We start from the raw sequence: 26,183 nt of genomic DNA on the forward strand, positions 1-26,183 counted from the left end.
GCATGGAAAATAATGGAGTTTGGGACTTAAAACCCTATAGAAAAAAATGTGGTAAAGTATAGGAACAGTTTAAGAAGTTTATTAGCTTTATAATATGTTAGTAAAAATATTTTTATGTTTAATATTATTGTAAATGAGTATTATATATTTATTTCAAATTTAGAACAAAAGAAAAACGTGTTACAGCACTATTAACTCAATTTTGAATTAAACGTTCATGTATTTATTATGCATTGATACTTTTTAAAAGTGATGTACAGAATGAATTCTAAGTAGTATAATTATATTTTTATAAACCTAATGGCATTAAATTTATAAATTCCAAAAAGATTGTTAAAATATTTTATATTTTAATACTAAATATGTTTTATTTTTAGATATTTTTGACATTGAATGATAGTTATTAATAGTTGTAACTATTTTAAATCATTTAAATTAATATTTTTATGGGGTACCCACATTTCTTTTAATCGTAGGATGTTGTAGTATTAGTGATTGACCATGTGTGGTGCTGGATTGACTGCTCTTTCTTTTTTGCAATAGTAACTTACACTCATTCATTTGACCTAACAACGTTTTTCAAGGGGTGGAGATGTGCAAGTTTACACTTCTGAGTAACTTTACACCGTGATTTTGTGAATAGCCAAAAGTAGCAAAGCTACTCAAACGTGAAAATGCAGATTTACATGTGTAAATTACTCACAAGTGTAACTTACCTTTGTGATTAGCCCATACATCTCTCACATGCACACATCACCCTTTCGTTTACACTCATATAACACGTTGTCGAGCGCACAATGCTTTTACACACAGAAACACATGAGAATGTGGTAATATTGATTGTGCTGGCAGTAGTGGTGTTGATGATGGTGACAATAGTAGTGATGATGGTGGTGATGGGTGGAACAGTTATTAGTGGTGATAGTAGTGGCACTGTGTCCATGGTGATAGTGCAGGTGGTAGTAGTGATGGACTAGGTTGCAGGGGTGCTGACGTTTTATCCTGGTACATGTGGCTACAAGAACACTTTCTAATAGGGAGGTCTGTGCTTATTGACACCCAACCCAGTACCATGCTCTTTACCATCCACCATCTTCATAAAATCAAGCTTAATTTATAATCTATTTTATTTCATAACAGAATGTATCATGAAAAGGAAGCCCTGTCCTCCTTTCGAAAAGCAGTAAACATATTGCTGATTTGTATTCAAGAATAAACACTCAAGGAAGCATGAGGGGCACTTTTGGGTCCAAAAGAAGGAAAGGTTGGTGTTTTTCTTCCGTTTTAAAGGTCAGAGTGCAAATATGTTAATAATAGAAGAGATCACAAAGGCAACAGATTTGTAGCTTGAGCTAACTTTTATTCATGCACTAATAAATTAACTCTTAATGAGAAACCCTGGAAAAAGGCTATTAAACGGTTCCAATGTTTGATTAAAGCAAACCCAGTACACAAAGGGCCAGGTCTGCTTTGCACTAAAACACATTCTACAATCTCTGTCACTGTGACAACCACAAAAAATAAAACTAATTAAGAGGGACGTGCACTCCCTACTGCAACTCTGTTTGTCCATGTCTCCCAAAGCATATTTCCATTCCCACTGAGTGCCTCCTTGAAAAATTCAAAAGTGCCTCTGCAGGAAAGGTTTAGGACAAAGAACAGCCATAAAGCAGCAGGCGGGTGGTGAGCAGATGACTTGCCTATGTAATGCCGGACTCTCACAAAAGTGAGAAAGGGAACAAAATATTGTGTTAGCAAAAAGAAGAAAATAATCTTTACAGCAAAAACTAAAGAAATAGTGTCTCACTGTCCCGGGCACAGAGAATAACTTTTTTAGGTGGAAGTGCACAATGTACACAAGCAAAATGCAGTCAAAGTCAAGAGAACAAATAGCTGAAGTGTGATGACCCAATCTTTTTTTTAAATATTTAGTCAGGACTCAAAATTTAAGCGCGACCGATTGGCTTTACCAATGCTTGTTATAGCTTGAAAATACTCTTTTTTGGGCAGACCATACTCATATGTGGAAATATATGGTTGCTTGCTTCATAACAGCAGTGAAAACATACATTGTTCTACACAGTGATCATCAGAAAACCAATTTTTTAAATTTTAAAGTCATTGGGTCTGATCAGAATGCTTTATGCACGTGTATGTTTCACTTACACTTGCAAAAGGCGAGGTTTCCTATAGCAAATTATTCACAAAAAGAACATTGCAGTAGGAAACCATTTCGCTCCTGTACAATATTAACAACTTATGGTGGAACATTATGCAGGAGAATGAAAATGCCACGCCATGGGGCGGTTTGCCTACAAAAGTTTAAACACAAAAAAAATGTGTAAGTTGTTGGTATACACAAACTGCTACCAGCGCGTGCCACCCGAGAAAGGGTTGGAATGCCTCTGGCAAGCAGGTCTTGGATGTCCTTTTTAGACCATCAGGTATTTCCCCGAGAGCTGGAAGTATTTGTGGCCGGTTTTAAGGACCCCGGGCTCCCACTGGGCTTTCAAAAAGACAGTTTTTTGCAGGAGGCACAGTAGGGTGAGCGAACAGGGGTGGAAGGAGAGACTGCACAGATAAAAGGAAGAAAGAGAAATGCTTGTGGCTGGTTTATAATTGTTTCGCCATGGTTGCTTTTAGTTCCCAATCCGGCCTTGCCAACAAGAAGGGAAAATCAAATCACCACACGTTTCCAGGATTCTCAATTGAATGCTAGAACTGGTGCAAGTTTCTAGGCCTAACAGGAACGCTTTGTGAATTCCTAGAATAATTAAAACTACACCTGTATTTTGGGTGAGCTTTTATGCATTATTTTGTGAATGAGAACCGTTGAGTCCAGAGCCCACTTTCAACCTCAACTGCTCCTATCAGTTTGGAACAACATCACATCTGTAGCATGCTTTCATCAAAATCAGCCAGGTACTGGAAGTGATGTCATATACCCAGACCGCCCAAATCCCCTGGTGACATTGTTATGTTATTTAATGTTATGTTTCTTATGTTATGTCACTTCCAACTGGGGCCTCAGAGCGCATGGAAAGAATTTAAGGAGATAATGTCAGCAAAGCCTTGAATGTACATAACCCCAGAAGTGATGGACTAAGCTTCTGAGTGGCAGACGTTTTGAAGATTGAGAAAATGGTCCAGGGGCTGAAGCTATCTGAAAGCCAGGGAGAAGAGGAAGCTGTTTAAGAACTTCCTGAATTTATTGTGAACCTGTTCCAGTCTAAGGTGAGTAGGTAGATCATTCTATAGGGAGATACCTTGGTGAAGAAGAGGTCAACTGCTTTGTCTTTTATATCTGAAGTTGTGAGGTGTCAGTAGCCTTTTATCAGCAGATCTGAGAGACCAGGGTGGCTCGTAGGGAACAAAGAGGCTGGAGATGTAGTGTGGAGCACAGTTATTTAACCCCTTGCATGTGCAGCCACGGTGTTTGTGTCAGCAGGACGGCTCCCGGCAATCCTGGCACATGGCACCGGAAATCCCTCTGGTGCAGGCACCAGAGGGATTTCTTTTTCTTCCCCAAAGCCACGGGAGCTGGGGAAGATCTTCCCTAGCTCCCGAGGCCCCCCCCCTGGTTTGTATGAAATGACGATCAGCGTGCATGCCGCGTTGACGTTGTTTCATAGAAACCGAAACTGAAATTAGCCTTTAGGCTCATTTCAGTTTCACTTTCTATGTGATCAGGGGGCTATCTTAGCCCCCTGAGCACGTAGAACGACAGGAGAGGTATCATTGGAAAGGGGAGAATCTCCCTTTTCCAATGGTACCCCTCCCCAGTGGATCTCTGCTTGGGGATTGCCCCCACTAGACACCAGGGAGGGGCTAGCCGCCCCTTGGGAAAGGGCCTTCGCTCCCCTCAAACATTTGGCCCAATTCAGTCTTTCTGCCCCCCCCCGGGGGAAAGAAAGCCCACTAAACACCAGGGATTTTTTTGGGGCAATTGTTTTTAGGGTGGGGGCTGCCAAAAACGTAAATTACAATGCCTTCACCACTGCCACAATAACAGCCTTTCAGCCCCCTTGGGGGGCAGATTCCCATCTGCCCCCCCGGGAGGGCAGAAAGCCCATTAGATGGCAGGGATTTTTTGGGGGAAATTTTAATTAGGGTGGGGGCTGCCCAAAACAGGCATGACAATGCTCCCACCTCACCACTATTACAGCCTTTCTGCCCCCCTGGGGGGAAGATGGGTGCAATAGCCCCCAATCTGCCCCCGGGGGAGCAGAAAAGCCCACTAGACACCAGGGATTTTTTGGGGGGCAATTTAATAAGGGTGGGGGCTACCCAAAACGGGCCTGCCAATGCCCCCAACCCCCGCCACAATTACAGCCTTTCTGCCCCCCAGGGGGCAGAAGTCCCAATCTGCCCCTCATGGGGTCAAAAAGCCAACTAGACGCCAGGGATTTTTTTGGGACAATTTGCATTAAGTGGGAGGCTGCCCAAAACGGGCATACAAATGCTCGTACCCATGCAGCAATTACAGTCTTTCTGCCCCCTGGGGAGCAGATGGGGGCTGTAGCCCCCAATTTGCCCCCCGGGGGGAAAGAAAGCACACTAGAAACCAGGGATGTTTTTGGGCAATTACAACTAGGAGTGGGGGCTGCCCAAAACAGGCATGCCAATGCCCCCACCCACCCTGCAAAAATTACAGCCTTTCTGTCTCCCCTGGCGGGCAGATGGGGGCAGTAGTCCCCAATCTGCCCCCCGGGTGTTCAAAAAGCCCACTAGATGCCAGGGATTTTTTTTGCCAATTTGAATCAGGGGCGGGGGCTGCCCTAAATGGGCATGCCAGTGCACCCATCCCCCGCCTGCAACAATTCCAGTCTTTAAGCCCCCCTGGGGGGCATATGGGGGCAGTAGCCCCCAATCTGCCACCCCCTGGGCGGCAGAAAGCCCACTAGAATCCAAGGATTTTTTTTATTTATGTAGGTGTGGGGGCTGCCCAAAATGGGCATGACAATACCCCCCTGAGAAATTCCAGTCTTTCTTCCCTGCCTGGGGGGGGCATATGGGGGCAGTGGCCCCTGATCTGCCTGCCGGCAGAAAACCCACTAGGCGCCACGTTTACGATGACTTTTTTTATGCGTGGGGGCTGCCCAGAATGGGCATACCAATGCCCCCACCCCCACAAAAAATAGCCACAGTCTTTATGCCCCCTTTAGGGGCATATCGGGGCAACCCCTCCCCCGATCCCCCCCACAGGACGGCAGAAAGCCCACTAGGCACTGACTTTTTTTTAGCAATGTGCCTACCTGTGGATTGTGGGCCCTAACACAGCTGGCATATAGGGAAACCTAGCAAACCTGTACATTTGTGAAAACTAGACACCAAGGGGAATACAGGATGGGGTGACTTGTCTGGCTCTCACCAGGTTCTGTTACCCAGAATCCCTTGCAAACCTCAAAATTAGTCAAAAAACATATTTTCCTCACATTTATGTGGTGGAAAGGTCTGGAATCTGCATGGATCCACAAAATTTCACCAACCCCGCATTCCCCAAAGTCTTCCAAAAAAATGGTACCTCACTTGTGTGGGTAGGCCTAGTGCCCGCAACAGGAAACGGCCCAAAACGCAACGTGGACACACCAAATTTTCACAGTGAAAACTGACCCTTTTTTTACAAAGTGCCTAGCTGTAGATTTTGAACCCTAGCTCTGCTGGCACCTAGGGAAACCTAGCAAACATATACATTTTTAAAAACTGGACAACCAGGGGAATCCAGGATGGGGTGACTTGTCTGGCGCTCACCAGGGTCTGTTACCCAGAATCCCTTGTAAATCTCAAAATGTGTCCATAAACAAATTTTCCTCACATTTCTGTGGTGGAAAGTTCTGGAATCTGCGTGGATCCACAAAATTCTACCCAACCCATGTTCCCCAAAGTCTTCTGAGAAAAATGGTACCTCGCTTGTGTGGGTAGGCATAGTGCCCGTGACAGGAAACGTCCCAAAACGCAACATGGACACACCACATTTTCACAGGAAAAACTGACCCTTTTTTGCAAAGTGCTCTGACCTGGTGCAAAGGCGCACTACAACCGGCACCAGATAAGGGAGCCCAGTCCAGAGCCACACCTGAAGACCAACAGATGCCATGGAGCCACTGATCATGCAGCTCGGATCCCCAAGAGGGCCACAACACCCACCACCACTCACCCCCAGACCACACCCCACCGCCCCTGGACCAAGAGATTGCACATCAACATCACGAAATCATAACAAAGTCATTTGCCTGATGCCGCAGAATCACAACAACTAACAGTCATGTGAGTACAGAAAAAGCAGAATCAATCATTCACTATTGAAAGTCCAAACAAAATATCACAATCAAATTTCTCTCCAAACAACTATTCGAAAGAGTCATGGCGGGTCATCCCTGGACAATCTGTAAGTGACAGCCTGTAAGACAATATCCAAGATAAGAAGGTGTTTCAGGCACTCATCAAAGGACAGAGAAAGAAAGAAAGAGAGAGAGAGAGAGAGACTAAACAAGGAGTGCAAGGACAATCGGGCCCTTGGCTCATACATGCCAACTGTTGCGTGTGTTTCGCAATTGGTGCACCCTAAATCTAAGGCCTGGCAACAATTTCAGCGCAAAGGCCGTATCACATTTCAGAAATGAAAGCAGTAGTCAGACTAAAATTAGGCATGAAAGCTCCTTTGTCTCAATACACAAGGCTGAAGGACATCCGAACCTCCGACCTTAGTCTTCAATGCGTCCGGCACTCCCTAAAGTGGGATACCATACCAGACTCTGACGACTCCCACACCACGAACTGCGCTAATGAAAGACCAACGTGTCAAAACCCCACACACACTTGTCCCTGCTCGAGGAACACCTGCAAGGCATGGCCCGACATAGTAGTTTAAAAAACCCATAAGACCAAACATTGAACGCACATACGACTCATTGCTCAAAGACACCAGCAAGAGAGCCAACTGGTTCACCCCGGAACTCCTAGCGTCAAAGCGCACCTGCCAGAAGTTGGAGAACATATGGCACAGTGAGAAGTCGCTTGGCAGCCACGCAGCCCATAAAAAAGCCATACACAACCACCACCACCTCATCAGGACCGCCAAGAGGACCTCCTTCAAAGACCGCCTCGACAACAACACACACAAAAGCAAGGAGCTCTTCAACGTTGTGAAGGAACTCTCCAACCCCAGCTCCAACGCCAACGACATCCCTCCGTCACAAGCCTTGTGCGACTCCCTCGCCACCTTCTTCCACCGCAAGATCGCTGACATCCACGATAGCTTCAACCCCTGGATGACCCTAACAGGCACCAACACGCAGGAACCACCACACCCCACCGACTACGACCCCCTGACAACCTTGGCCAACATGAGCATTGAAGACACAATCAAGACCATGGGCACAATCCACTCAGGCTCACCGTCTGCCCCTTTTCCACACCACATCTTCAACAAAGCCGGCAGCTCCATCGCACCCCACCTGCGCAACATCATCAACCTCTCCTTCAAGACTGTGACCTTCCCTGAAAGCTGGAAACACGCCGAGATCAACGCCCTACTGAAGAAACCCAAGGCGGACCCGAGTGAACTGAAAAACTTCCGGCCCATCTCCCTGCTTCCGTTCCCAGCTAAGGTCATCGAGAAGATAGTCAACATCCAGCTCACCCGCTACCTCGAAGACAACAGCATCCTGGACCCCTCCCAGTCAGGTTTCCACAACAACCACAGCACCGAGACCGCCCTCATCGCCGCCACAGATGACATCAGGATCCTGCTGGACAACGGCGAGACAGTGACCCTCATCCTCCTGGACCTCTCCGCCGCCTTCAACACCGTCTGCCACCGCACACTACGCACACGACTCCACTGGGGACTCCCCCCGCACCCACCAACCACGCACGTAACCTGGGAGTCATCCTCGACTCGAAACTCACCCTGACCAAACAAGTCAACGCTGTCTGCTCCACCTGCTTCAACACCCTCCGTATGCTCCGCAAGATCTACAGATGGATCCCAACAGACACAAGGAAAACAGTCACCCAGGCCCTAGTCAGCAGCAGACTCGACTACGGAAACGTCCTCTACGCCGGAGCCCCAACCAAGCTAATCAACAGACTGCAAAGAAACCAGAATGCCTCTGCACGCCTGATCCTCGACGTCCCGCGCCGCGACCACATCACCCCACACCTGAGGAACCTGCACTGGCTCCCTGTCGACAAAAGAATCTCCTTCAAGCTCCTGATCCACGCACACAAAGCACTCCACAAAACCGGCCCAGCCTATCTCAACAGCTGACTCTCCTTCTACGTACCCAACAGGAAACTCCGCTCCACAGACCTCTCCCTGGCCACTGTCCCACGCATCTGTAGAACCACAGCCGGAGGCAAATCCTTCTCCCACCGCACCGCCAAGACCTGGAACACCCTCACCCTACGACAAACCGATAACCTTCTAATCTTCAGGAGACAACTCAAGACCTGGCTGTTCGACCAGTAGCAATAGCACCCCCTTCCTCCCCTCCCTTCAGCGCCTTGAAACCCTTGCGGGTAGGTAGTGCGCTTTACAAATTGACTGATTGATTGATTGATTGCTCCGAGCTGTGGCATATTGTCCACAGAACTGCTGCCGGTCTGAGGAGTGCCGGTGGTACGAGACCAACAAACGCAATGGCAGGCAATCCCATTCACATGCACAACCCCTGTCGTGTGGAACAGTACCGTGCACAAATGCTGCATCTGTTGGGAGCTCTGCCAATGGCAGTTTTGCGAATCAGTTACCGTCTGATTTTCCGGCTTACGTACGTCACATGCGTCCAGCCCTGGTTCCACTATCGATCATGCACATTCGAGTGGCCCATGGTCTGATTATCCAACACCACGGTAGCTGAACTGAATTATGACTTGTGAGTGTGTGCCCACTGTTGGCCCATGAACAGGGGTGCAACCGGGATTCCCGTGCATGGGACACCCTGATCTTTGGCGTATGTGCTGGCAGTAGTGAATGGGAGATTGCACAAGTCATCGTGTGCAATGACCACATCGGGGCGCTCCCCTATTGGGCTGTGTTGCGGATTGGTGAAACGTCATGGATGGAGCATATCTGTCCGGACCAGTTAATGGATTGGCTCTCCCTTGTGTTCCTTGAACTCGAGAATGACGTTCTTCTGGAACTGATTGTATATGAATCTGCGCTCGCATTCATGGACGAGTAACTACCTTCCTGCAGCCACAACTGATTGACACCCAGAGCACAGGTCCCAACACCGTGTTGCATCGTGGAGGAATGGTCACACATCCCAGGACAACAGTGGACATGTATGCATTCGCCCGTACTCTGAATGCATGTGCGTGCACCTACGCATATTGTCTCACACCTGTGCAAGGTGATGCAGCCCCATGGGCGGAGCTGCACAGCATCGTTTGGCAATGTTCCTAAATCTGACACACTGCTGGAGGGAGACTACATAAATAGCAATGTAGCACGACATGTGATCTTGTTGGTCCCTTTCACCTGCTCACTGTCAGCAGAGCAGACAGTCAGGGCAGTCTGGGGGCACAGCACTAGGCAGATCCCATGGGCTGTGAGTCGTGTCCCCTGACACGGGGCAATGAGCAGACACCAAACATCACATGACTCGACCAGCAAGGCAAGGTGGGCTGAGACCGTAGCCATCCGTAAGGATATGTGTTCATTTCTGCCTCCCCATTTCTTGCACCTCGACACGTTCCCATTCTGCCTGTAAGTGTCTTAAGCATTTGTCTGCCTGTTGTGGCCCATTCCTTGCTCGTACTGACACGCAAATGCTAATAAAGTCTACGCAACTTCACAAGTCTACAACTTTGATGAGTCTTGATTAGTATGACAAATCCTGTGCCTCAATGAGCATTGTCCGTACACAGGGAGGGACAGACTGCCGCATGTACATTGGTGCAGAATCCCTATTGGCAGCTCCACATCTATGAGCCAGACATTGCGTTTGGGATAGTTGCTGGTAGACCTGTGCTATTATGTGTCTTCAGCAATGTGAGTATGGTGTATAAATTCTTGCCATGTGGATCAATGTGATCCATTAATACAGACTGTGTCCACACTGATGTGTGTGAGTAGGTCATGCGAAGAGATGTTTTGTAGCCACATGCGATGGGGGACACTACTTCAGGTGTGCTACCGATTTTGACATTTCTACACACAGCCCTATATAACACATGGACGTGGGGCTACGTTGGGGGGGGGGGTTGTGAGATTGTTGTTCATGTACAATGAGGCCACAGCTAGTTCACACCTTCACAGTCATCTAACTGGCCATGTGGGTCAGGGTCAAACATGCGCATTTATGACATTTACCAGGGAGTACCTTTTTGAGCAATCAATGTCCCTACATTCATTCATACTTGTAAACGTGAGTGAACATAGACATGACATATCTGTGTGATTTGGGATGTTTTATTCACATTCTGGGGAGTGTCGGAGCTGGAGGGGTGCATGGCCAGTTCAAGCCCACATAACGTTGTTGCCCAGGGGTGGGCCAACTGCAAGGTTGATCTGAAGAGGAAGAGTTTAGTCTGCAGCCGGATTGCTGTGTCATTGGTACCGGAGCAGATATGGTAGTCCATGTCGGGGTCCAGGTGAATGTCACAGAGTGTTCCAGGGGACAGTGGGAGGTGTTGTTCCAGGGCATGATGCATAGGGCTGAACCAGGCAGGGACAGGCCATGTGGCAGGTACGGATGCTACTGCCTCCTTCCTCACACAGCGGTACAAAAGGGGGTGGTGATGGACGGAGCATCAGAACCAATCAATCACTCACACCCAGTCAACAGATCTGGGTTTGATCCATCACCGTTCTTTAGCCCACTCTGCCACCCCAGTTCAGACATGGCCATATGCAAATCAGTCTGACCCTGTGCCTCATGGGAACAATCCAGCGCGAACTGCCAAGCCATGCCTTCCCTGGACCGGAAACAAGCTTCCTAGGACCGGTTTCTGGCATTTCAGCCGTCTTCAGCCAGGCTTGCTTGAATCCAGTGGCAAAGTGAGCAAGGGACTCACGTCTGAGCATACCCTGCCAACTTATGGCGAACAAAGCGGTACAAAAGGGGATTCAAGAAAGCCTGGCTGAAGACGGCTGAAATGCCAGAAACCGGTCCTCGGAAGCTTGTTTCCGGTCCAGGGAAGACATGGCTTGGCAGTTCGGGCTGGACTGTTCCCATGAGGCACAGGGTCAGACTGATTTGCATATGGCCATGTCTGAACTGGGGTGGCAGAGTGGGCTAAAGAACGGTGATGGATTAAACCCAGATCAGTTGACTGGGGGTGAGTGCTTGCAATGTTCAACACTCCGTCCATCATTTCCTTTGGTTTTTGCTTTGTTCGCCATAAGTTGGCAGGGTATGCTCAGACGTGAGTCCCTTGCTCACTTTGCCACTGGATTCAAGCAAGCCTGGCTGAAGACGGCTGAAATGCCAGAAACCGGTCCTAGGAAGCTTGTTTCCGGTCCAGGGAAGACATGGCTTGGCAGTTCGGGCTGGACTGTTCCCATGAGGCACAAGGTCAGACTGATTTGCATATGGCCATGTCTGAACTGGGGTGGCAGAGTGGGCTAAAGAACGGTGATGGATTAAACCCAGATCAGTTGACTGGGGGTGAGTGCTTGCAATGTTCAACACTCCGTCCATCATTTCCTTTGGTTTTTGCTTTGTTCGCCATAAGTTGGCAGGGTATGCTCAGACGTGAGTCCCTTGCTCACTTTGCCACTGGATTCAAGCAAGCCTGGCTGAAGACGGCTGAAATGCCAGAAACCGGTCCTAGGAAGCTTGTTTCCGGTCCAGGGAAGACATGGCTTGGCAGTTCGGGCTGGACTGCTACCATGAGGCACAGGGTCAGACTGATTTGCATATGGCCATGTCTGAACTGGGGTGGCAGAGTAGGCTAAAGAACGGTGATGGATTAAACCCAGATCAGTTGACTGGGGGTGAGTGCTTGCAATGTTCAACACTCCGTCCATCATTTCCTTTGGTTTTTGCTTTGTTCGCCATAAGTTGGCAGGGTATGCTCAGACGTGAGTCCCTTGCTCACTTTGCCACTGGATTCAAGCAAGCCTGGCTGAAGACGGCTGAAATGCCAGAAACCGGTCCTAGAAAGCTTGTTTCCGGTCCAGGGAAGACATGGCTTGGCAGTTCGGGCTGGACTGTTCCCATGAGGCACAGGGTCAGACTGATTTGCATATGGCCATGTCTGAACTGGGGTGGCAGAGTGGGCTAAAGAACGGTGATGGATTAAATCCAGATCAGTTGACTGGGGGTGAGTACTTGCAATGTTCAACACTCCGTCCATCATTTCCTTTGGTTTTTGCTTTGTTCTCCATAAGTTGGCTGGGTATGCTCAGACGTGAGTCCCTTGCTCACTTTGCCACTGGATTCAAGCAAGCCTGGCTGAAGACGACTGAAATGCCAGAAACCGGTCCTAGGAAGCTTGTTTCCGGTCCAGGGAAGACATGGCTTGGCAGTTCGGGCTGGACTGTTCCCATGAGGCACAGGGTCAGACTGATTTGCATATGGCTATGTCTGAACTGGGGTGGCAGAGTGGGCTAAAGAACGGTGATGGATTAAACCCAGATCAGTTGACTGGGGGTAAGTGCTTGCAATGTTCAACACTCCGTCCATCATTTCCTATGGTTTTTGCTTTGTTCGCCATAAGTTGGCAAGGTATGCTCAGACGTGAGTCCCTTGCTCACTTTGCCACTGGATTCAAGCAAGCCTGGCTGAAGACAGCTGAAATGCCAGAAACCGGTCCTAGGAAGCTTGTTTCCGGTCCAGGGAAGACATGGCTTGGCAGTTCGGGCTGGACTGTTCCCATGAGGCACAGGGTGAGACTGATTTGCATATGGTCATGTCTGAACTGGGGTGGCAGAGTGGGCTAAAGAACGGTGATGGATTAAACCCAGATCAGTTGACTGGGGGTGAGTGCTTGCAATGTTCAACACTCCGTCCATCATTTCCTTTGGTTTTTGCCTCCTTCCTCACACAGTCATTACCCTCCACATTTTACTTCTATGAGACGTCTTCTGTGTCTGGTGTGTCAGGTGTGCGTGGTGGTGTTATGACTGCATCATCGTGGGGCACTGACACATCAGGGTGCGAAGGTGATTGGGCTGCATCACTGTGTGCCAATGACACATCAGGGGGCAGAGATGTGTGTCGAAGTTCCAGCAGCAGTTATCTGAGACAGGCTCTGTGGCAGCAATGGCAAGATGAGGATATGAAAGGCATGGAAGATCCCAACTACATCTCACTGGTGTTCAGCCGTGGCAGCCCTACTTCTAGCTTTGTCCAAATGGAAATTTTAGAAATACAAGTGCCAATATAGATGAATTAAGCTGGATAAATTTGTTTAATAATAAATTAATTCCTCAAAGCCATCTTATAGAGGAGTCTGAATGTCTTGACCCCAAATGTAAATTGGAGCAAGTTGAAGGGTGTGACCCTCTTGGTGTAAGGAATACACCAGGCTCTACTAATATTAAGTTATGGTCGGTAGACAAAGTTAAAAAAGTTTTACTTAAAATTAGATCAAATGGAGCACCTGGCCCTAATGGAATGCCGACTGCTATTTTTAAAGTCAAAACTGAGTATTGGCCAGAGTTATTAACGGTCATCTTCAATGAAATTCGTAAGACAGGCTGTATTCCGGATTCATGGAGGTGAAGTATAATACAACCGATCTACAAAAGTGGGCCCCAGGAGAATCCTGCAAATTATCGTTTAATTACCCTCACAGACGTAGATGCTAAAATATTTGCAAGTTGTCTGTTAGAGGAGTTGGAGTCTTGGGCAGAAAGAGAAGAATTGATTCCAATCTTTCAGACAGGATTTAGGAAGGGAGAATCGACTCTTACCAATTTGATTTTATTGTCTTTATTAGGAGAAAGAGCCATATGTAGGAAACAAAAATTGTATATTTGTTTTATTGACTTAAAAGCCGCATTTGACTCTGTACCCAGAAATATTCTTTGGAAAAAGTTAATGAATTGGGGTATGTCAGAAACTCTTTTAAAAATGATTAAATTATTGTACTCAAATACTTGGGTACAGGTCAAAATCGGCAATGGTAGACATACTACCCGCCGACTCGAAACAAATCTTGGCTTAAAACAAGGATGCGTGCTCGCTCCTTGTCTTTTTAATTTACTTATGTCTGATCTCCCAACCCATTTTAATGTCGTAAATTCAAATTACCCTTCTGTAATGGGTAAAGAAATTAAATACTTACAGTATGCTGATGATACTATTTTACTTAGCCAAACTATGATAGGACTAAAACGATTAATACATTCTTTTAAGATATATGTAACCCAAAATGGGTTAACAATTCATTTAAAAAAAAAACAAAAATAATGTTAATAGGAAAAGGCAATCCTGGGGTAAAGGATTTGTGTTTCAATGGTTTGTCTGTGGACTGTGTAAAAACTTATAAATATTTGGGAATTACATTTGATGATCGGCTATCATTCATACAGCAATTCAATAACTTAGAGGCTAAAGGTTCTTCACTTGCCTTCGCATTTCGAAAATTAAGAGATAAATTAGTATGCCCCAATTATGATCATCTACTTAAAGTCATGAAAGCAAAACTTATCCCCTCCCTGGACTATGGGTCTATTATTTTTAAGGGTAAAGATGTGAAAGTATAGGAGGCCATAGTTGCAAGGACATATAAATCAGTCTTTAGGATTCCTAGGCAGATTTCCTGTGCCAATTTAAGACTGGAATTTGGCTTACGGAATCAGCTCCTTGTGCGTAAAGCATCATTTGTAAAAACACTATTGGCATTATCTCGAGTCAAGGAGGGCACGCTGGCCAATATGTATTGGAGAGAGATTTCGTCCAGTGAATACTCTAGAAGCTGGCAGGATTATTTAGCTGAGTGTCTCCTAAAATTTGATTGTCCCAAATTGGAAGACGAAACAAGGAGTAAAATGGATTATAAAAAAATAATTAATTCAACCGTCGCCTTGCTGTCAGAATTGTTGGATAAATACGAGTTGAGAAAAAAACCCACTTTTGGTCTATTGCCAATTGCTTTGACAAAATGATGGCCCAAACTTATTTACTTTTTTATCACCAACAACCCTTAATTAAGAAGAAATGTATGTTATTAAGGTTTGGAATTTAACCAACCAAAGATGGAACCCCTAAATGGGAGACCAAATGGGCATCGAATATTTGTCGGCTTTGTGGGCAGTATGACGAAACCTTGATGCATATGGTAACACTGTGCCCAAAATTGATGAAGGAATGGAAAATAATTTTAAAACCTATTTTTAAAAAAATGGGACTTAGGACTTGGATATCGGCATTAATATTTTGCCTAAGTGGTGTCAATGTTTATATTATTCACCAATTTGTAAAATTTATGTTTATAGTAGAAAAGAAATTATGCAAGGTTGACACCCAAAGTAAATGTTAAATTTGTTAAGACTGTGAATTATTGATGTTGTTGCTTTTAAGGTGATGATGAATTAATTTTATGGCACTTTTTAATTGTTTGCTTTCATAGTACTACTTTAAGATAATGTATTAATTGTCTGTTTTTAGAGTACTATTCTTAGATGATGTTCCATTTATAATGTTTATTATTTTTACCAAATGGCACACGTGCACTTTATCCCTGAAAATTGTCAAGTCCTGTAAACTATTTTAAAAATTGAATTAATAATTTTGGATTATCCGGAACTGGAAAAAGTCAATTGATTGTGGTTAATTTTATGCATTGTATCCAGGAATGTTCAATTAGGTAAAGTGTGTGGTTTGTATTTATTTTGTCCTTTTTTTTAATGGTTTTAATTATTCAACAAATAAATAAATAAATCGAAAATACTTCCAGCCTGCATCGGCTCCATGGTCTCCATTGTCCTCCGCATCTGTGCCAACTCTGAGCTGTTATCGCTTGAGCCTGTCTGACTAGGCAGTTCTTGTATCCGAGTAATGGCCCAAGTGAGGTCAGCCAAGGATTGTTGGTGAGCATTGTGCGGGCAGTGGGTGTCCGTTAGGGACTGTAGGTGGTCGCTGATGGGACTCAGACACCCACGTATGGCATTGAGTTTGGCTGCCATGAGGTCGAACCCCACCCGCAGCTGATCAGCCATCTTCTCCTGGCACCCTAACACACGGTGTTGGAATTCCATGTGTTGGTCGTGGGGGTCCTGTGAGCCAACCGTGGTGGTGTGTGCTTCCTGTTGTGTAGTCTGTGCAGGGTGTGGGGTCACCGCGACGCAACTGGGCTGCCCTGCTCCTGGGGGTGGGGTGCGGAGGCTGTCCACGAGCCATTGCAGGGTGTCTGGGCAAATGTGCAGGGTGTCCTCTTCATCATCACTGTAGAGATGTGTGGTCTGCTTTGCAGAAGGTGTCGATTATCCCTCTGCAATGGTACGGGGAGATGCAGGTTAACAGTGTGTTCCATGTATGTTCACGCATTGGAGATGTTTACATTCAGACTGCATGACAGTGTACATTTTGGCAGTTTTGGTGAAGCTGGCAATTTGATAAGAGACAGTGGACATTTCGACTACATGAAGGAGGTGAGGTTGTACTCGTACATTATCATCGCAGAGTGTCATGCAATGCCAGATGTGATTCGCCAGTTACTACGCACGAGCGACACCAGTTGTGTCCTCTGTCCTGTGGTGTTCAGGTTGCACTTTGTATGACATTGTCATCAATGTGGATGTACTATGATTGCTATGTGTGTGTGCTGCATTGTTGGCGAGTCTCCCCTGCGGCTCTGATTTGGCAGCCCCTTATACCTTTGAGTCGGTGTGCCTTTGACTTGTGTGCTTTTCTGGTGCTGGGATGTTTGCGACCTGGGTCATTTGTGTTCTTGGATGGTTTTTGTACTCTTTTGAATTGTTTGTCTGCAGATGTGTTTTTGACGTCATGGGTTGTAGGTGCACGTGGATGAGTCAGAGTGTGACCTGCTCCTTTACGGATGTGGTCCACACTCAGCCACCTCAAAGTCGTCTTGTGCACCATGGCATGTATTGTGACTGCAGCCATGCTATCTGTCATGCAGTGTCACTTGCATTGTCAGTGTGGCTCACAGAGCCGCTTCTTTTCTGGATTCAGCACATGTGCATGGGTAGGTTGGGCCATTGGTGATATGGAGGGGGGCCCATTTGTGCACATTGTGGACGGGGGCCTACTTGGTGTTTCTATGTGTGCTGCAGTGTGCCAAGGGTATCAGGGACATGTTCCACACTCATTTTGGGTGTGCAGTGTGCTGCACATGGTTGTGCATGTGTGCAATTGTGCCCATCTCCCTCCGTCCCCCCAGTCCCTGGTCGTTACTCATCCTGTTGCTGTTGGGTCAAGTCATATCGAGCTGTATCCAGACCCCCAACTCCTTGCACCGTCTCCATACTGATGACTGTGGCCACCATTTCCTCCAGCTCATCCAGCTCCTCCTGTGGCGCAGGACTCCCACCTCCAGTCGCCTTTGCTGCCTTCCTGTTAGCAGCGAGTTTCTCCTTTTTTTGGGTGTGCACTTCATGCCAGCACCTCTTGACCTCCTCCATTGACCTCCTTGACACTCCGACTGCATTCACATTGGTGACGATGGACTGCCATATTTCCGTTTGTGTTGCCAATGGCGCAGTGAAGGCGATGAACGTTTGTTGGTAGTGTTCTATCGCCTCCGTGACGATGATCCGGTCTTCCTGCGGACTGAACCCCGTCTTCCTCTTCTTCTTCTCCTTGCCCTTCCCCGACCCCGGGGTTCCTGGCTGGTCCTCCGTGGGGCTTGTAGGGTTCAGGTTGTCCTCTGCACTCGGTCCGGGTGCATCCATGGTGCTACGCAGTGAGATTTAGTGTGTTTCTTTTTTGCTTTTATAGTGCAATTTTCCACATGACGTGTGGGAGTTGCAGACCTGTCGCTGGTTGTCGCTGATTTTTGTATCTCGATTTGGGGCATCGCAACTTTTTTCGCGTTGGTGGAAACCTACCCACACATTTCTGAAAACTAGACACCCCGGGGAGTCCAGAAAGGTATGCCTTGCGTGGATCCATCAGCGTTTTCCTACCCAGAATCCCCTGCAAACCTCAAATTTAGCTGAAAAAAATCACTTTTTTTCTCAAATTTCTGTCTGGGAAAGTTCTGGAATCTATGTAGATCCAAAAATTTCCTACCACCCAGCGTTCCCCCAAGACTCCCAATAAAAATGATACCCCACTCTCGTGGGTGGGTCAAGTACCCGCGACAGGAAAGGGCCCAAAACGTATTGAGGAGATATCAAAATGACCTACCACAAACAACCTTGTTTTGCAAGGGGGTCACCTGGATGTTTTGCTCCGGGCTCAGCAGCCATCTTGTTAAACTACCAAACCCACACATTTCTGAAAACTAGACACCCGGGGGAGTCCAGCGAGGTATGGCTTGCGTGGGTACCCCTGCAAACCTCAAATGTAGCTGAAAAAATCACTTTTTTCTCACATTTCTGTCTGGGAAAGTTCTGGAATCTATGTGGATCCACAAATTTCCTACCACCCAGCGTTCCCCCAGGTCTCCCGATAAAAATGATACCTTACTCACGTACCCGAGACAGGCAAGGGCCCAAAACTTATTGAGGAGACATCAAAATGACCTATCACAAAACAACCTGGTTTTGCAAGGAGGTCAACTGGGTCTTTTTGCCCCTGGCTCGGCGGCCATCTTGGGAAACTATCAAACCCATACATTTCTGAAAACTAGACACCTGGGGGAGTCCAGCGAGGTATGGCTTGTTTGAATCCGCCAATGTTTCCCTACCCAGAAAGCCCTGCAAACTCAAATTTAGCAGGAAAAAACACATTTTCCACATATTTTTGGATGGAATCACCATGCTGGCACAAATATCCTACCCCTCGCCGTTCCTCTCAGTCTCCCGAGTAAAATGATACCTCACTTGTGTGGGTAGGGCAAGGGCCTGTGACTGGGAAGAGCCCAAAACATAGGGATTTAGGGTATAGCACCAACAATTCTAAGTGCTACATTTTTTTTAAAAAGTGTTTTTAGCCAATTCTGCATTGGACACCCACACAAGTGAGGTATCATTTTACTCGGGACACTAAGGAGAATGCTGTGGGGTAGGACATTTGTACCGGCACGGTGATTCCACTCAAAAATATGTGGAAAATTTGTTTTTTCCAGCTAAATTTGAGGTTTGCAGGAGATTCTGGGTGGGGAAACGTCAGGGAATCCACACAAGCTATACCTCGTTGGACTCCCTAGTATCTAGTTTACAGAAATGTGTAAGTTTGGTAGGTTTACCTAGATGGCGGCAAGCCCGGGGCCAAAAAACCAGGTGCCCCCCCAAACTAGGTAGTTTTGTTATAGGTAATTTTGAAGTCTCCACTGTATGATTTGGGCCATTTCTTGTTGCAGCCACTATGCCTACCCACACATGTGAGGTACCATTTTTATTGCGAGACCTGGGGGAATGCTGGGTAGTAGGAAATGTGTGTCAGCCCGGTGATCCTACAACTTTCTCATACAGAAATGTGAGAAAAAATTGATTTTTTCAACAAAATTTGAGGTTTGCAGGGGATTCTGGGTAGGGAAATGTTGGGGGACCCACACAAGCCATACCTTGCTGGACTCCCCCGGGTGTCTAGTTTTCAGAAATGTGTGGGTTTGGTATGTTTCCCTAGATGGCCGCCCAGCCCGTGGCAAAAAACTCTTGGGACCCCCGTTGCAAAACCAGGTTGTTCTGTGATAGATAATTTTGATGTCGCCTCAATTGGTTTTGGGCCCTTGCCAGTCGCGAGTACTTGACCCACCCACACAAGTGAGGTATCATTTTTCTAGGAAGGCTTTGTGGAATGCGGGGTGTGTGGAATTTGTGGATCCACACAGAGTCCAGAACATTCCACCACAGAAATATGAGGCAAATGTGTTGTTTATACAAATTTTGAAGTTTTCAAGGGATTCTGGGTAACAGAACCTGGTGAGAGCAGACAAGTCACCCCATCCTGGATTCCCCTGGGTGTCTAGTTTTCAAAACTGTATAGGTTTGGTAGGTTTCCCTAGGTGCCTGCAGTGCTAGGGTTCAAAATCTACAGCTAGGCACTTTGCAAATAAAGGGTCCTTTTTTCACTGTGAAAATGTGGGTGTGTCCACGTTGCGTTTAGGACCGTTTCCTGTCGCGGGCACTAGGCCTACCCACACAAGTGAGATGCCATTTTTCTCAGAGGACTTTGGGGAAAACGGGGTGGCTGGGATTTTGTGGATCCACGCAGGTTCTAGAACTTTCCACCACAGAAATGTGAGGAAATATGTTTTTTTGACACATTTTTAGGTTTGCATGGGATTCTGGGTAACAGAACCTGGTGAGAGCCAGTCAAGTCACCCCATCCTGGATTCTCCTGAGTGTCTAGCTTTCAAAAATGTATAGGTTTGCGAGGTTTCCCTAGATGCTGGCAGGGCTGGGATTCAAAATCTACAGCTAGGCACTTTGCACAAAAGGGTCAGTTTTCACTGTGAAAATGTGGTGTGTCCACGTTGTGTTTCGGGCCGTTTCCTGTCACGGGCACTAGGTCTACCCACACAAGTGAGGTACCAGTTTTCTCCGAAGACTTTGGGGAATGCGGGGTGGGTGGAATTTTGTGGATCCACGCAGATTCCAGAACTTTCCACCACAGAAATGTGATGGAAATATGTTTTTTTGACACATTTTTAGGTTTGCAAGGGATTCTGGGTAACAGAACCTGGTGAGAGCCAGTCAAGTCACCCCATCCTGGATTCCCCTGGGTGTCTAGTTTTCAAAAGTGTATAGGTTTGCTAGGTTTCCCTGGGTGCCGGCAGAGCAAGGGTTCAAAATCTAGAGCTAGGCACTTTGCAAATAAAGTGCCAGTTTTCACTGTGAAAATGTGGTGTGTCCACGTTGTGTTTTGGGCCGTTTCCTGTCGCGGGCACTAGGCTTACCCACACAAGTGAGGTACCATTTTTCTCAGAAGACTTTGGGGAACACGGGGTAGGTGGAATTTTGTGGATCCACGCAAATTACAGAACTTTCCACCACAGCAATGTGAGGAAAATGTGGTTTATATTTTACAAATTTGCAGGTTTGCAAGGGATTCTGGGTAATAGAACCTGGTGAGAGCCAGTCAAGTCACACCATCCTGGATTTCCCTGGGTGTCTAGTTTTCAAAAATGTATAGGTTTGGAAGGATTCCCTAAATGCCGGCAGAGCTGAAGTTCAAAATCTACAGCTAGGCAGTTTGCACAAAAGGGTCAGTTTTCACAGTGAAAATGTGGTGTGTCCACGTTGCGTTGTGGCCCGTTTCCTGTTGCGGGTACTAGGCCTACCCACACAAGTGAGGTACCATTTTTCTTAAAAGACTTTGAGGAACACGGGGTGGGTAGAATTTTGTGGATCCACCCAGATTCCAGAACTTTCCACCACAGAAATACGAGGAAAATGTGTTTTTTAAACAATCTTTTGGTTTGCAAGGGATTCTGGGTAATAGAACCTGGTGAGAGCCAGGCAAGTCACCCCATCCTGGATTCCCATGGGTGTCTAGTTTTCAAAAATGTATAGATTTGCTAGGTTTCCCTAGGTGCCGGCAGAGCTAGCGTTCAAAATCTACAGCTAAGCACTTTGCAAAAAAAGGGTCAGTTTTCACTGTAAAAAAAGTGTGTCCACGTTGTGTTTTGAGTTATTTCTTGTCGCGGGCACGAGGCCTACCCACACAAGTGAGGTACCATTTTTATCGGGAGACTTGGGGTAACACAGAATTGAAGAGCAACTGTTATTACCTATTGACTTTTGATGCATTTCTGCCTTCCAAATGAAAGACAATGTGTAAAAAAGAAGTCATTTTGAAAAATAACCTACAATTCTCATGCTAGTATGGGTACTCACAATTTCGGAAATGTGCAAATATCTACTGTTTTGAAACTCTATATTTTGTTCCAATTTCAGAAATACATAGGTGTCTTTCATACCGATTTTTCCATGTATATAGTTTCCCAAATGAATTGCTATCTACCTGGTACATAATAAAAAACCATTGCAAGACACTGCTCAGTTATTGGCTTTGGGTTCTTCGGGTTCTTGGTGAACCTACAAGTCTTATATATCCCCCCAACCAGAAAGGTCCTGCGGATGTAACGGTATATTGCTTTCAAACAGCTGTCATAATTAGAAGATGTTACAGGTGAAAACGTTGACACAAATGGGTGTTTTCTTCAACTAATTAAAAAAAAATCCTATATTCAACTGTTAGTTTTTTAAAAATAGAAACCTTGAAGGATCCACACAAATGACCGCTTGCTGAATTCAAAATTATGTATACTTTTGTAAAATGTATAGCTTTCCAGGATCCATTATTGCTTTCATACTCATTTCTACCATTAACTGGAAGGAGGTTGAAAGCACAAAAATTAGCAAAAATAGGCTATGTCCCAGAAAAATGCCAAAACAGTGTAAAAACATGTTGGTTTTCTGACAAAAGTCTACTTGTCCATGAAAGCTGGGGAAATAGTGATTTCAGCCCCACAACCCCTTTGTTGATACCATTTGCAGGGAAAAAAATCTGACGCTTTCATCTGTAGCCCTTTTTCCCATTTTCCCTGAAATATCAAAATGTAGCTATATTTTGGCTAATTTCTGGGTCCCCGCCAGGGGAATCCACAAACTCTGGGTACCTTTAGAATCCCCATGATGTTGGAAGAAAAGGACGCAAATTTGGCGTGGATACCTTATGTGGTCAAAAGTTACAGGGGCAGAAGCGTGAACTACCCCAAATAGCCAAAAAAAGGCTTAGCACAGGGGTGAAAAGGCCTAGCAGCTAAGGGGTTAAAGCCTTATGGATAAGGCAACAAGTTATAAAACTGGTCCTTTCCTGTATTGGGAGTCAATCGAGGTATATGACAGCAGGGGTAACATGGTTGTGTCAAGAGAGATTGTAGACCAGTTGAGCGGCAAAGTTCTGTAATTGTGGAGTTTCTTGGTGGAGGTGATTGGAAGGCCAATGTAGAGACTGTTGCAATAATCCAAGCATGACGTCACCACTGCAAGTATTGAGGCAATTTTCTGAGTGCAGTGCAGCAGGGAGAAGATCCCCTTCATTTGCCAGAGGTAAAAAAAATCATTTCTGAAGAACACATTTATCTGTGGGGCAAAGGAGAAATCGCTGTCAAACAGAGCACCCAGGTTGCATACTTGCATCACCCGAATGGGTGAGGAGCCTATTGTATCAAGGCGGGCAAAGGGTAGTGGGGGTCTGACCGAAAGGAAAAGCAACAGTTTGGTTTTGTCCCAGTTGAGATACAGACAGTTATTTTGCATTCTACTGTGAATGTTTGAGAGGCCTTGAGAAAGCATGAGGATTTTGGAGTCTCATCATATTTCAAGATGATATGGGTGTCGTCTGCATACGTATGGTACCCAATTTTATAGGAGTTCAGGATGCAAATGTCAAATAGGATGGGAGACAGTACTGATCCCTGGGGCACACCAAAACTGATTTTCACTCTAATAGAAAGGAATGGACCCAGTTTTACTTTGTGTGTGTGCTTCTCAACAAGAGAGGAAAACCATTCAAGGGCCATGCCTCTTATGCCTGAGGAAGATGCCAGTCCATATAAGAGTATGTTATGGCCAATGGTAACGAATGTGGCTGAGAGGTGAAATTGTGTTACAGAAAAAGGAATTCTCTGTTTGGATAGATTCAACAATTATTTTTGTTAACAATAATCATATTTTATTGGAGCGGCATTCTTATTTAGACAAAGAACATTGTATTGGGTTTCTGATACATACAAACTTAAAACCTATCTTTTCCCTTAATTCACTTTAATCAGCCTCACTCTAGCTAGTTCTGACAGCACTGGGAAGCCTGTTATCATGTAGCCATGCAGTTTATTAAACAGGTGAATAGAATAGTGTTGTATAGTGGAGTGGGGAGGACTGTCGTAAAGTAGAGTGTTTTGGAGTAGAATATCATAGAGCAAAGTGTTGTAGAGTGGAGTGGTGTGGTGTGGAATGACCTTGAGTGGAGTACCTGAGAGTGGAATGGAGTAGGGCATCATGGAGTAGAGTAGCATAGTGGTTAGTAGCATAAAGTGTCGTAGAGTGAAGTGGGGTAGAGTGGCATAGAGTGGAGTGTCGTAGAGAGGAGTAGAATGGTGTTTCTTAGACTTGAGTGGTGTTAAATGGAGTGGTTTAGAGAGGAGTGGTGTAGAGTGCTGTAAAGTTTAGAGGTGCAGAGTGGCAGATGAAGTAGAGAGTCATAGAATGGAGTGGCATATAGTGGTGTAGAGTGTAATAGAGTATTGTGGAGTGGAGTAGAGTGTCGTAGGTGTGGCGTGGAGTGGCATAGAGTGGTGTAGAGCATCTCCTGTGCTGTTGAACCACTATAATCCTATGCCTTATTAAGAGGTGCAACAGGACGGAAGACACTACAATTAATGTACATCAATTGTAGCAAGTTCCGTGCTGTTGCGCCGCTATAATCCTATACCTTATTAGGTGATGGTGAGGATCTAGTTTGACGTTGTCGTGATGGCGGTAATATGGCGTTCATCTCCAGTAGATGCATGGTCATTTCCCTACCGTTCAAGGAGCATGCTTCACAATTGATGGTGTACACACAAGTGCCCAATCACCCTATGGGGTATATTCACAAGATCGTGTGATAACTACCGCACGAGTAGCGTAATGCAACTTTCAATATCGCGGGAAAATAACCCCGTGACAACGCGGGATTCACAACAAGGCGGTAGCATGCAATAGTCACCAGATAACGCGGACAATGTCTGCAATAAAACCACCTTGATGGAGATAACAGGGAAGGGCAAGGACAGGAAGACGAGGAAGACGAAGTTCAGGCCGCAGGCAAACAGAATCATAGTCACGGAGGTGATGGAACACCATCAACAACTCTTCGTCACCACCAACGTGTCACTGGGCACCAAAACTGCAATATGGCGGGACATCGTCGACAAGGTGAATGCCGTCAGAGACCACAAGAGGACAATGGACGAGGTCAAGAGGCGATGGAATGACATCAAGCAGAAGACCAAGGAGAAACTCTCCACCAACCAGAAGGCAGCAATGCAGACTGGAGGTGGGGGCCCAGCGCCACAGCTGGAGCTGGATGACATGGAGAAGCTGGTGTCGACAGTCATCAGCGTGGAGACTGTGGCCGGAGTCGGGGGACCGGACACTGCTCGACAGGACACAACACAACCGCAACAGGGTGAGTGACCACCAGGTACTGGGGGGATGGGTGGAGATGGCCACAATGGCACACATGCACAATCAAGCAGAGCACAGTGCACACCCACTATGACTCTGGGTCATCGCCCAGATCTACAGACTGTCACAATGTACAATGCCATGCTGTCCGAATGTCAACCTGTACCATGCGTCTACACACATGTGGACACATTGTAATACACCCTCTCCCCTTCACATCGCAGGGGCACCGTCAACACCTCCTGCAGAGCAGTCCCAGCCACTCTTCACGGATGACGAGGAGGACAACGCCAGCATCGACATCCAAGACATCATTGACCTCATCCGCCACTCACCTCCAGGCACCACCTGCCCTGAGCAGCCCAGCTACATTGATGAGACCCCACCCACCACCCAAACCACCCAGCAGGAGGCATCCACAGCCCCAGCACCCTCCCAAGACCTCCAGGAACAACACATGGCCTTCCAACGCCATGTGCTGGAGTGCCAGAGGGAGACAGCTGAGCAGGTGCGGTTGGGCTTCGGCATCAAGGATGCCAAACTGGACGCCATCCTTGGGTGTCTATGTCCACCCCATGGTCTCCAACGAGCCCTGACTGACATCGCTGGAGTCATGACGCAGAGAGTAGAACAGCTGTCCGCTCAGAGTGGCTCCAGCGATACCAGCCGTGAGCTGGCACACATACGGAGTCTCATGGAGAACATGGTGCGTATGGAGGCGGAAAGGATGGCAGCCACCGCTGCACATCATCGAAATGTAGCTGGGATCTATCATGCCCTACTGACCTCCACCATGGCATTGCTGCCACAAGGTGTGGTACAGATTAATGCTGGTGCCACCACACCATCCATATCCCCGCCCCCTGCGGTGTCAGTGCAACCCAGTGCAGCAGCCGGATCCACTCAGGCCCCTGATGTGTCAGTGGCACACAGTGCGGAAGCCGAATCCACTCAGGCCCCTGATGTGTCAGTGGCA

This window comes from Triturus cristatus, chromosome 3_2 (assembly GCF_964204655.1).
Source record: "Triturus cristatus chromosome 3_2, aTriCri1.1, whole genome shotgun sequence".
Lineage (NCBI taxonomy): Eukaryota > Metazoa > Chordata > Amphibia > Caudata > Salamandridae > Triturus > Triturus cristatus.